At 48.6% G+C, this 13,614-nt stretch overlaps 1 protein-coding gene across 2 annotated transcripts in view; it reads right to left on the reverse strand.

The window, feature by feature from the left end:
- Positions 1-13,186, reverse strand: part of AFF4 (ALF transcription elongation factor 4) — a 45,997-nt gene extending 32,811 nt beyond the window's left edge. The window contains exon 1 of one of the 2 annotated variants that reach the window (XM_085074065.1): positions 13,126-13,186. The gene's annotated coding sequence lies outside the window, so the exon portion shown is untranslated. Of the gene's footprint in view, positions 1-12,294; positions 12,432-13,125 lie in introns of those variants that run through there. The other variant, XM_085074064.1, reaches the window with a different exon arrangement.
- Between the last annotated feature and the right edge of the window lie 428 nt (positions 13,187-13,614).

Genomic DNA, 13,614 nt, shown 5'->3' on the forward strand with positions numbered 1-13,614 from the left:
AGGAGGCAGTTAAAAATACCCAAAGCTGCCTTAATGCTGCATGTGAAAACACCTATTAATTATTTCAAATATTTTTTGTACCATGAACAAGGAGCATCCCAGGAGCCAGCACAGGACACTTCTCCCACCTTGTGCATCAAGTAGGGTATCGTCACAAATCCTGCCCTAAAATCATGTGCACAAGCCTAAAATGCTACTCTGTCAGCTTATAATACAAATACACTCCCAGAAGAGCAGTTTAAAAAGGGAGATGTTGAAAAATAACTGTCCTGCAACAACAAAACCAACACAAACCCACCAACACACAAAGAGGAACACGACCTGGTGTCACCAGGAGTTACTTGTAAAAGTGTATGCAAAGTCTTAACTTCCACTTTCTATGTGACAGTGAGGAAGAAAACTGCAGAAAAAAAATATAACATTTCCTACTCAAACAATACAGCTTTGCCCAGAGAAGCACGGGCAATTCTCCAGGACAAGTTTAAAGGATAACCATGATGGTGCAAATACCAAAGCAGCAGAGTCAGCCTCAAAGTTTTGTAACTGAAATAAGGAACAAAACTAAGTGCAAGAGTTTCCACAGAATTCAAACAGCATTTGTATGTGTCAAGACACAGAAGAAAAAAACTTCTCAAAAGCATGAAGTTCTCTGTTTCTGTCCCTCACCTTCTGACACCAAGGCTGTGTGCCAAGGGAGGGGGATTGGGGTTGGGGTGGATCCTGCTGCACTGGGATCTGCTCCAGCAAAGGAAAGGTTGGTGATACCAGCAGGATTCCAAAATTCTAACCCAACACCTCAGTACCCCAGGGTGAGGCTGCCCAGGTGAACACAGCAAAGCTTGAGCCATCATCTCATTCAGGTATTTGGAAGAGAATGAACTTTTCCACAGCTCTATCTCGCTCTTTCCAAGGTTTCATTTGAGCTCTTGGGAATACAAACCAAATACAGTCATATTGGCAATATGATACCAATATAAATCAGTGATTCACCACTAAATGAAGCATAAATGTTTCTCATTCCTTCAATACAAACACAAATGTTTCTATCCCATCCTTCACATCAGGAATTCCTGCTGCACATTCAACAGGGGGAACATAAAATGCCCCAAGAGCTGTCTGGGAACACCTTTATATGTACTGAGGGTGGGAGAGCTTTAAATAAAAATAATAAAAAAGTGAGTCGGCCTAGGTCTGGTTAATGTTTGACAAGAACTCCCAGGGAGGGCAGAGCCAGCAGTTTGCTGCAGGCACTTCTCCTTCCCACTCAGCTCTGCAGCACCCAGAAATCCCCAGCAAGCACGATGTGCCTGGACTTGTGCAGCTCCCCAGACAAACCAGCACAAATCCTTCACCACCGTTAGCTGGGAGAAATTCCACAGCCTTAATTCCAGTGTCTCAGTCAAGTGATGGTGCAAGTAATTACATCCTGCTCATGGGTTTTGGCTGCCAGAATCCCCTTCATCCTCAAATATCAGGTTACCCGAGGATCAGTCAGCATCTTCCACCTGAGAAGGAACACAGGCGATGGTGGATAAAAGAATGACAGTGATCATTTGTAACTCAACACTAACCACTGGGAAAGGACTTGGGGATCTGGTAGAAAGAGGCTCTGCAAGTGTAACATTTCATTTGCCAAGTTCAGATGAGAACTGGGTGCATCATTCATCATACATGAGATTCAGCACACAGAAACAAGGGAGAAATGGAGTTTGGGTTGGAAGGGACCTTATAAAGCACCCAGTTCCATTCCTGCCAAGGAAAGGTAAAAGAACTAAGATAAAAGTGAACATCTAGCAACTGGATTTTAGAAGCCAAGTTAAGGAGGACATTTCCAACTTCAGCCCTTACAATACAGCTCACTTAGAACCATTTTAAAGACCATTTTTAAGTTAAAATTGGGTTAAGCTTAAGTTAAGCTTAAAATTGTTTATATCCAAGAATCTGCAAGACTGGTTTGATGTAATTCACTCAAGGGACCTCAGAAAATGCACAAGCACACGTTTTTTTTATGCCTCATTTTTCTGCAGAAGTACCACATGGGAGGGAAAACGTCTGGTCCTCCCTCCCTGCTGAACCTCACACAGAAATTAATTCCCAATTCTTTCCCTTTGCAGAGAGCAGAGCTGCCCAAAGGACATAATTCCTCCTTTCTTAGGAAAGCCTAGGCAGTGACAGCACAGCTCCATGGGCAGGCAGCAGAGGGAGGGTCATTCCTCCAGCCACTGTCCTCTGAGCCCAGCTCCATCCCAGGAGACACCCCAGAGCCCACAGTGACCCACAGAAGGATCTCAGGGATTGACACCATGAGACAGCAAAGCCATAACCTACTGAAATGGATATTTTCTGCACCTACCCCAAAGCAGGTCAGGATCCCAGGCTGGAAAAGACACAGGAGTCTCAACAAACTGCCACGAGAACCAGCCTGAGCCACGAGAGGGAAGTGAAGCTGCTGCTGCTGCTCAGCAAAGCTGAATTTCAGCTTTGCCTTCCCAGGCCTTTGCATTTCTATTTGCTTCATCCTGCAATACCAAAACTACTCTGAGGAACAGGGGACTTTCTGTTTAACATCAGGGATATTCTGTTTAACAGCATCTGCAGCTCGAGCCTGACATCCCACAGCTCAGATCCCCAAACCAGCAGTGCACACTGACCTCCAGCTCAGCCATCCACCAGAACACTTTTCTTTCTCACTTAAATCTCTTCTCAGCCAACTTCAGCCCAATTCCATCTCCCACACAACCAAGGACATCCTCCCCATCCTTTCCCATTGCTGGGAGTCTTTAATTTCCCCCCTGCAAGGATGGACCATCACAAACTCAGCATTTTCACATGCAATCCTTTCATGTCCACACAGGCTAACCAAAGCATATTCCAATACAGTTTCCCAACAAATTTCTGCCCTTTAATTGGGCAGAAACTTAATAACCCAATTCCTGTGCCTACATGTTCATCTGCTTAAACTTTGAAGCCAAGACAACTGGCATTTAGATTTTATTAAGCAATAGTTATTCAGACATCTAACATTAATCTGGCTATTATCATTCTGACTTCCTCACATTAATTTACGTTCATAAAAGACATCATTACATTTGAGTGCTATGAACTTTGTGGCATTAGGATTAAGAAAGGATTCACTTGACAGAAATTCTCTGATAAATCTGCTCTGTGTAAGATTTGAAACAGCAGACAAGGTTTTAATGAGGTCCCATCCAAACCAGGAGTGAAAAGGCAAAAGGGAAAATCACATTTGGGGTTCACATCCTTCTCCCATCTCAACTACAGAAAAAAAAAAGGAGAGAAAAAGTTTATCAGATACTTTACTCTGCTTTAACTGTCACTTCCTGCAGCCTCAGTGGAAGATCATCTGTCTGCAGCATCTCACAAGACATTTATCTTGGACTTCCCATCGTGACCAAGGTTCACCCATTGTGCTGCATCACTCACTGACAGCACATCAGGGTTTGAGAAAGTCAATTCTGCAGTGTGGTTATGAGTGATGGAGGAAGAGCAGAAGGATGCAGGGGAGCAGCTCAGCAGAGCAACCAGAATTAAAAACTTCATAATTCAGAGATTTAACTCTCCTCAGCACCAGGGAAAACCCTCGGGGTGAGCCACAGAACAACTGAGAGTCCTGAAGGGAAATATGTGTCCAGGCTGTTCCCAGAACAAGTGCAGGGGAAGCACCAAAACCACCTGAGTGGATGCATGTCAGCATCAATACATTTCCTAAATTATTATCAAGGTATTATTATCAATATCTTTTCCTAAGTGGTGGCTTGAACTCTCACAGTGCCAGTGCTCCCCACTGGCAGCTGCAGGAGTGCCAGGATTGTTTTACAGCTTGAAGATTTCACAAAACCCACAATTCTGAGTACCAGAAAAGTGAGAATATTCATTTTCCCTCCCAGTTTTTAGCTCTAACTTGTATGCAAAGGATTTACCAAACTCAGCATCATTTCCCACCTGTCTAAAACCTGCTGTTAGAATGTGACAGCTCCAAGACCTGGGATGTTTTCTGGTACCTTCAAACTTTCTTTTTGAATTTAAACACGCTGAAGATGAGAGCCCAGAGTAGTTAAAACTCTGGAAAAACCTGGGGAAGAGAAGCATTTAAGATTTGCAGACGAAGCAAAAAAATTTGGAAGCGAGAGGAAGGGCCCAGAACTATCTACAGAGGGAAGCTGAAATGCAGCAGGAAAGCCACAGCTTTGATGTGCTGTGCTTCCAAACAAACACTGCTGAAAAAGTTGGAAAGTTTTCACCTTTCATCTAATCCTGCTAAATGCCACCTGTACTTTATGATCCCCCCGAGCACATTGAGAAAAACATTCATATTTCTGTCCCCACTGAGTATCAGAGCATTTAGTGGAGTAGCTTTCACTTCAGGAAAACAGTTGATTAATGTTAATTTAGCTGTGCAAAGTCTTTTAATATAAATTACATCATATTTTCCCATAGTGATGACGTTTACAGGTTTTTTTCCCAAATTCTTACAGATTTTTGCACTTTTCTGGATGTGGCCTTAAACCAAAAGACACCAAACTGCCAAACACAGAATTCTAACACCACATTTCACTTCCAAACAGTGAGACTCAGTGAGTTTTGCCACCAGAGAAAGAAGTTCAGCTTTCTGTGGCACACGAAGTTAAAGGCAAACACAAGAACCATTGCAAAAGCAGTGTCCAAATGCAGTTGGGTTTCAAAACCCTTCATGCAAGAGGCCACTTCACACCGAGCTGGGTCAGAGCTGGAGCCTGGAAATGCCTCTGGAGAGCCCAAAGTGGCACAGAAATCCCATGGTGAGAAGTGTTTCCCACTGCTAAACTCCCAGGCTGTGCTGGGCAAACCTGCAGGGAACTGATGGACACCCCTTAGCAGGAGTTCAATTCATGGAATTCTACTAAGCACAAGTTCAAATTAATATTTTTGAGGTATGACTCACTGTTTAGAATCCAAGTCACACATAATATTTTTTTTTTAATTGAATAATGCATTGAAATAAATGGTATAGCAAGGAATCAGTTCATTAGAGCAGCTAATGAGATCCAAATTTCATACTCTAAAATAGCAGTGAGGATTAAACCACACCCACTGCTGACCATCCTGAGCTTCAAGTCTGTCAGTAAATCATGAAAATCATGACTGGATGGATTTGAACATCCCGCTGAATAAATGAGAAAAAACAAACAAAACCATCTTTGAAGGTCAATTCAACAAGAACCTTGCTTCACCAGGCCAGGAAATAATGCAACTTTTTCCACTTAAAAAAAAAAAAAAAAAAAAAAAAAAAGGAGAGAGAAAGTTGAAGAAAAACCAAAGAAAAAAACCTGAAGAAAGTCGTGTTTTAGGAGGTTATTTGTGATTAACAACTTTAAGCTGAAGACTACTTGTTAAAACTCTCTCCTGTTAAAACATATTTCTGGTAATTATTGGCTAAGCATGTGTCACAGTGCAAAGTCCTTACTTGTGTTTTTTGCTCATTAAATATAATTAGTGGAGCTCTTTCAGCACGAGCAATTGCTCCAGGAAAAACCTTTTCACCCTTTATCTTTTAAAGGCTGGTTTACACCAAACACCACTTTCCACCGTGGCAAATCAATCCTATAATATGATGCTAATTTATCCTATCGGCATCAGAAGGCTGAAATTAAATCTAAATTAATCCATTTTAAAGTCAATTAATTAAAGAGAAATCCCAAACTTCAGCAGGCAATTTAAACCAAGATTCCAAGAGGCCACAGTGCTTTTCACCCCCAGCCAGGATGGATTCCAGTAGCTCCATACCAGTAAGAGTCAGAGGTGTGACTGACTCAGGAAAAAAAGGGAAAATATCAGTACATCAATCCATTTTATCTCCTCTGGGACAACCTCTGTGCTTCTTGAAGGCCTCTCGAATTTACAAAAATATTAGTAATATTAGGACATCTTGGTAAAATCAAGCATTTTTCACTCGCAGCAATTTCCATCAGGGTAATTTTATTTATGCCAAAGCACAGGGCAACTTGCTAAAGTTACAACATGTTCCTTCTTTTAAGTTCTTCAACTTGTTTCCCATATTCAGTTTTTCTGAAATTTCCATCTTAATGGCTCATGTTTGCAAATCTGGATTTTGACCAAACAATGTTAAAATTATCTTTAAATAAGGAAATGCTTATGTTAATTGTGATGCAACACTGGGAATTACGTTGGCAGCTCTCTCAAATTATTTTTTTCCACAGAAACTCCAGTTACTCCTCTGCCCACGACATGCACAACACCACACAAACTAAATTCCCATTTTGATGTAGCTTTTTTTGGTTTGCTGTTCCCTTTCCCTAGAGGAAGAACAGAATTACAGAATTGTTAGGGTGGACAAGCTCTACAAGTTCCTTGAGTCCAACCATTCCCACTGCCAGGGTCACCACTGCCCCACGTCCCCAAGTGCCACATGCACACTTTAAACCCACCATGGAAGGCTGGACAGCCCTTCCCATGGAGGAATTTTCCCAAAATCCAGCCTGAACCTCCCCTGGCACAGCTTCAGGCCATTTTCCCTTGTCCTGTCGCTGCTCCTGTGGCTTTGGGATTTCCTGAACACTTCCTCCTCCCTGAGTTCCTCTGCAGCCAAACCATACAAAGGGAATTGTGGACTCTTATCTCTTCATCCTCCTCGCTTTAATGATTTGTGCACATCAAAGCCTGATTAAAACCATTTAAGCCCTTCCATCACTGAAATCTCTTTAGCGTCTTTTGGAAATTAAATTAAATGCAGCAACAAAAAAAAACCTCCACGTGAATGCACAAAGCTGGACAATTATGATCAGATTTGGGGTTTTATAGTAATGTCAGCATGGATGGGGAAATACTTGGGAGTACACAGTATTTTGAAGGATAATTTATATAAAAATATAGCAGACTACCAATATAAGTATCAAATACTCATTTAAAACCAGACACCTCCAACAGGATCACACCAAGGAAAGTGAACATGAATTTCAAAGGAAAATGAAGTGAAAAACTGAATGACTGTTCAATGGTGTGAAATTTCCACAGGAACCAACTGTTGAGGGAAATATCTACTCTGGAACAATTTACCTCGGTGAAATCTTAGAATCCCAGCTAAGGACAAGTGGAAACAGTTTCCTGTGTCTCAGAGTTTAACTTGTCTCAAGGTTTTAACTGGTCACAAACACTGTTTTCCCAATGTCTGGTTCTGCAAATCCAACATCCTATTATTCTTTTCTCCAACTGGAAAATGTCTGTCAATGCAGTGATGTGTGACCCAACTAGAGTGAGGCACCAAGCACTCGCCCCCACCCACTCCAGGAGATGACAAAGTGACACCAAGACCTGGCTGCCCTCTCATTTGAACACCATACACAGCAAAGGCTACAGAGCTGGAAAGCTCCACGCTTCAGGATCTCCTCTGAGACCTTTTCTGACACTTCAGCCACCCCCAGGAGCTGCAGGAGGAGCACAAGAACTCCTCCACAAGGAACCCACTGAGCTGAGCAGCTCAGAAAAGTTTCCAGCCCAAAGGACAAACAGCTTGAAGCTGCTCTTGGAAACTGCAAATAATGTGGGAACATCAATCCTTCAGAAACAAACAGCTGAAGAGAAGCACAACCATTATCCTGCCTCTTGTCTCCTACCTCTTCATGTTCCCAGTGTAGCACTGGGAATAAATAGTGAGAAACTGCTGTGGGGCTGCAGAGCAGCACACCTACCCACAGGGAGAGATTTGGAGTGATAAAACAGCCTCTCCTGGAAAACATGATCACTACAGGATTACACATTAGCAAAAGTACACTCTATTTGTTTAATTATAAAACATGAAAGCGGCACGTTCGAGTAATTTATCAATAAATGTTATGACGTGAATAAAAACTAAGATGAACTGTAAAAAAAAACTAAAAACAGTAAAAGAGGGCTCTGAGCTGCCTCATGAGGTGTTATTTTCCATAAAAAGATGTGCAGGGAGATTTCTCTTAATGAGCTGTTAACAGAAGAAAATTAGTTCAAGACTTCAGGGCAAGAACTTCCCTTATTCCATGTTTGTACAGTATGGAGTACAAGGAGGTTCTTTTTCCTGCTGGTACCTGGTGCTACTGGCAGCCAATAACCCAGGTTTTACATTCATCAGCAAGAATTAATGAGCCAAGGAAGAACAGGAGACAAGACAACCTGAGCAACTCCAAGCACTGGGGAGAAAAGACAGAGTTAGGGAAAAGAGGGGTTTGAAACACAGAGCTGAAGAAAGAAACTTGGAAAGTAGTAAAAGTCTGAGAGCCTGGGGAGATGGCAGACACCAAAGGAGACACGAGTGCATGAGGCAAACAAGCTGCAGCTCCAGGGAACACGGAATTTTGGCTGCAGGTCCGAGGCTGGCCCAGCCCCAGGGAGCTGTGCAACACCGAGCTGAGAGCACGGCACAGGCACCTCGGGGTGCTCAGCTCGGCCACCTCGGGGTGCTCAGCTCTGCCACCTCGGGGTGCTCAGCACGGCCACCTCGGGGTGCTCAGCTCTGCCACCTCAGGGTGCTCAGCACAGCCACCTCGGGGTGCTCAGCACAGCCACCTCGGGGTGCTCAGCACGGCCACCCAGGGGTGCTCAGCTCTGCCACCTCGGGGTGCTCAGCACGGCCACCTCGGGGTGCTCAGCACAGCCACCTCGGGGTGCTCAGCACAGCCACCTCGGGGTGCTCAGCACGGCCACCTCGGGGTGCTCAGCACAGGCACCTCAGGGTGCTCAGCACAGGCACCTCGGGGTGCTCAGCACGGCCACCTCGGGGTGCTCAGCACAGGCACCTCGGGGTGCTCAGCACTGCTCCACACTGGGCACTGCTCATCCAGCTGCAATAGGGCACCTCGTGCTAAAAGGAGAATAAACCTGGATTCCTGCAGGAGAGCCACAGGCAGAGAAGAGCACCAGTTCAGCACTCGGGGCTGCCTGAGCTCACGAGAGCAGCTCGCTGAGAAGCAGCAGAGCTGTGCACTTGGATTTCCTCAGCACTGACAGCAGCCCTGTCATTTCACAAGCTGCAGAGGAGCTCGTTAGTCATTAGTGACTGCGGAGAGGGAACCATCCTGCAAGAGAAGAATAACTGCCACACAAGTTCTTTCATCTTGAGTTTTGCAATTCTATGAACTTGATTGCTTATTTTCTTAGTTTAACACAGTTAGCAATATATTTTACATACATCTAACCCTGCTCTAGCTAAATATATCCTGTTAAAGTTTCTTGACTTGTTTCCAGACACTCTCTCTTCATCCTACAGCCTCTCCATCTCCCCACAGCTTGGGGTGTTCTGTTCTCCCAGTTTAGAGAAGGTGACACCAACTGTGTTCTTGGGACAAACTCTGAGGCAGACACAGAATTCAAAGGAAGACAAAGGGTCTTGGTGGGAAGAACCTCAAAGCTCATCCAGTCCCACACCCTGTCCTGGGCAGGGACACCTTCCACTGTCCCAATGTGCTCCAAGCCCCAACCCACCTGGCCTTGGGCACTTCAGGGATCCACAGCTTCTCTGGGCACCCTGTGCCTCCCCACCCTCCCAGGGAAGGATTTCTGCCATGTATCTAATCTTAACTGCAGTTTATGTATCTAATCTCGAGTTTAGTTATTTCTTAGCCTCTGCTGAAGATAACTGTGACACCATAGTAGCGAGAGAAAGGAAATAGGTCTGAAGAACAAACCACATGTGAGTAACAAACTGAAATTATGTGGCCAAGAACAATTATTGCCCCAGAAAAGAAACCTCAGAGTCACCAAAAACTCCAGACTATTCCTACACCCTCACGCAGGGGGACTCCAAACAGGACTCTGTAAGTCATGTTCCTCTCCCAGCTCTACACACACTTCCTGCTGCCTCTTGGAAGCTGTTCATGCTCTCTCCACGTGCCCAAATCTGCCCATGGCAGAGGTGCTGCTTTCCTGGCTCAGCTCTCAAGATTCAACTCTCAGTATTTCCGCCCTCAGCACTGCAAATATCTGACGATCTGGAGCAAAGAGCGAGAGCAGCCATGATTACAAAACTCACAAACCCAGAGGATGAGCAGGAAGGGACGGGAGGGAGGCATCACAAACAGTCAGCAGCAGCTTTGGCACCTCTCCCAATCACTGAAAATCCAGCGGGGGACACAATGACAGCAATTCCAGCATCACCTGGTCACAGGGCTGTGCTGTGCTTCAGCAGATGCCAAGGCTGCTCTCAGGCAGCAAGGCACAGGTCACGTCTGCCCTTAGTCACATCCGACTGGAGCACCCACGGTGGAAAACACAGTGGGGCAGAACACAGAACACTGCCAGCAGCCACAGAACGACTGGGGTGCACATGGCAACCTATCATGGGCCAGCTGCAACCTCAGGACACATTTCTGCTGCAGCTCTTTACCTACAAAGCCCCAAAACTCCAAGTCTATGGCTTGTGCAGGTAGAAATGTGGCATCTTCTCATTAAAGACCTGGGTCGTAACCATGCAAAGGCATTTGCACATTCCAGCTTCCTAAAAGGACATCCTAGAAATCCACGTCATAATTCACTGTTGTTTTATCATGTTTTATCAAGTTCAGATCACTAGAACTGGGAAGAATGTTAAACCTATAAATATGAATTACTTTCTCGGGTTGCTGTGTGGATTCACACACACAAACTGACCCCAGGGGCTCAGCCTCACACTCCTGATGTCTGAGACAAGGAGAAAAGTGACAAAACAAGAACTGCAAAGATGTTTAGAGGAAATATCAGGGACCTGAGACAGCTTTTGAGGCTTGAGTGGAAATGAACTGTTTACTTTCGTTGCTGTTAAATTGTACTGGAGTGCTGAGGGCATTTCCATGTCTGTCTGAGTCTAACTGCTGAACACAGAGAGCTGCAAATACACTGTACAGAAGGCAGCAAATGATACCATTTGACATTGATACAACAATAAAACCATGATATTAACAATGCCAAAAGGTAAATTTTCCCTTTTGTTCCTCACCAACAAGACCTGCCCCAGTGCCAGTACAATCACTGAGTGACTCCAGGGTGACACTGGGACTGTCTCACACCTCCAGGGACACCACAACAGCACCAGTTTAATCACGTTCCCCTCATTAGAGGAGACAATGAAGTGACCACTCAGGTGCACAAGCACTCCTGCAAAGCACTTCACCAAACACTGTTTCGCAATAACCCCCCAGGCTGCAAATCCCCAGAGAAGAATTCCGTAGTTTTAAAGGAATGTCAGGAACTGGAAATACACCTGAGAGAAGCTCAGCAGCTGGGAGGGAGCCCAGGTGACAAACAAACACCCAGAGCTGAGCAGGAGCAGTTCATCTCACAGAATGTCACTGAGGAAGGACCTGCTCAGTGCCCTAGGGACAGGTGGGGGGCCTGGCTGCCAGCACTGGAAACATGGCAATGATTAAAACCATCACTGTTCCTAAGAAAATGAACAAACAAGGTTGTGATAAGGCAAGAGATCAGCTGGGGGGACCCTGAGTGCCACACCTGCCGTTTTCAGGCTCCTTTTCCATGGAACAGCATCTGCCCAGGCTGGGAGTGAGGTTTGGGCACAAGCACTTGGTTCTCCCCCAAAATTCAGTAGACCCTTTGCTCATTTCCAGAGACAATCCCAGACACAGCACTGAAGGCACAGATACCTGGGTTACACACCTCAACACTTCCTCGCTTTGTTTCGTTCATTGGAAAAGGGGAAAAAAGGTAAAAACTCAGCCCAGACTGCAGGAATGTTAAGCGACTGCTTTTCACGAAGTCCAACACAACCCCCCAGGGCTGAGCTTTACATAACAGCCACCCACTCACTCGGGACGGGATTGGGGCCGAACCCCGAGTGCTCCCTCCCTGACCTTCGGCAGCGCCTGCCCGAGCCCATTCCCGGAGCCTGGCACCCGGTGAGCCCCGGAGCGCCGCCGGTGAGCCCCGGAGCCCCGCGGGCCGGGCCGGTGCTGCCCGCTCCATCCCGGAGCGGTACGGCCCTGCAAGCCGAGAGCGAGGGGAAGGAACAAAGCCCTGACGTCAAGTACCGAACAGATTAAAGCCACCCCCGGTAGGGCAGGGCCGAGCAGGGCAGCGCGGCGCCCCGCAGCACCGAGCCCGCCGGATCCCGGTGCGGAATGCCCGGTGCGCTGCCCGGAAGGAGCCGGCCCTGCGCGGGTGTCACCGCGGGCAGCGGGCAGAGCCCCGGCTCCCGGCGGGAGATGCGCTCCGAGCGGCAGATCCCCCCGGGCAGGTTGGGCGGGAGGGCGCTCGGCAGTGCCGGGGCGGGGCGGCGATCCCGGGGCCGCGGGAGGCCCGGCCCGCCGCGCTCACCTGCGCTGGCCGCTCCGCTAGGCCCGGACCATCTCCTGGCTGCCGCCACCGGCGAACGCTGAGGCCCGAGGAGGCGCCGGCGAGTCGCGGAGCGCCGGGGGGCGCGGGGCGGGCCGGCCCGGGCGGGGGGGCGCCTCACAGGCGGGCGGCCGCTCCGCAGGGGTGCCGGCGGTCCATGGCGGGCCGGTGCCGGGCCGGCGGCTCGCAGGGCTCGGGCAGGGCCGCGGCGGGGCCGGGGCTGCGCTGGGCCCTGTGCCGGTGCCGATGCCGATGCCGATCCCGGCCCGGTCCGGTCCCGCCTGGCGCTTCCCGGCGGCCCCCGCGCGCCGCCGCCGCCCCGATCACGTGACGCGCGGGAACCACGTGACCCCGGGAATCGCGCGTAAGGGGCGTGGCTAATCCCTGGCCCCGCCCCCCGAGCGGCCCGGCAGTCACGTGGGCAGCGCGCGGGGAGCGGTCCCGGGGTGCGGCGCCCCCTGGCGGCGGCGGGCGGAACAGCCTGGAGCATCCGGATACACCGGGAGAGGCGCGGGGGGACCGGAGGGGACAGGCTGAGGGGTGAGCTGAGCTCCCGCGGCTCACCGGGAGGGGACAGGCTGAGGGGTGAGCTGAGCTCCCGGGGCTCACCGGGAGGGGACAGGCTGAGGGGTGAGCTGAGCTCCCGGGGCTCACCGGGAGGGGACAGGCTGCGGGGTGAGCTGAGCTCCCGGGGCTCACCGGGAGGGGACAGGCTGAGGGGTGAGCTGAGCTCCCACGGCTCACCGGGAGGGGACAGGCTGAGGGGACACCGCTGTGGCTGAAGGAGCGGCAGGAAAAGATGGAGACACTTACAGGGGATGGAGTGCCGGGACACGGGGAATGGCTTCCCGCTGCCACCGGGCACGCTAGATGGGAGGCTGGAAGGAATTGCTCCCTGGCAGGGTGGCGAGTCTCTGGCATTGCTTGCCCACAGAAGCTGTGCTGCCCCTGGATCCCTGGCAGTGCCCAAGGCCAGGCTGGACAGGGCTTGGAGCAGCCTGGGACAGTGAAGGTGTCCCTGCCATGGCAGGGGTGGCACTGGGTGACCTTTAAGGTCCTTCTAACCCAAACCATGCTGCCATTCTGGTGTCAAGCCTGGGTGAACAAAGCAGGCTGTGAAGATCCACCTGAGCCATTGTCCCAGGGCTGATACAGGCACAGCTTGGACAAACAGAATTTCACAAGGCAAATCCATTTGCTGGAGAACCTCCTGTTTATTAAGGACTCCTCCCTAAGGAAATAAATCAATCCCCTAATCCACAGAGACTACAATGCACTTGCATCCAAGGCACCCAAAACCTG

Source organism: Lichenostomus cassidix, chromosome 13 (assembly GCF_008360975.1).
Source record: "Lichenostomus cassidix isolate B80296 chromosome 13, HeHo_3.0, whole genome shotgun sequence".
Lineage (NCBI taxonomy): Eukaryota > Metazoa > Chordata > Aves > Passeriformes > Meliphagidae > Lichenostomus > Lichenostomus cassidix.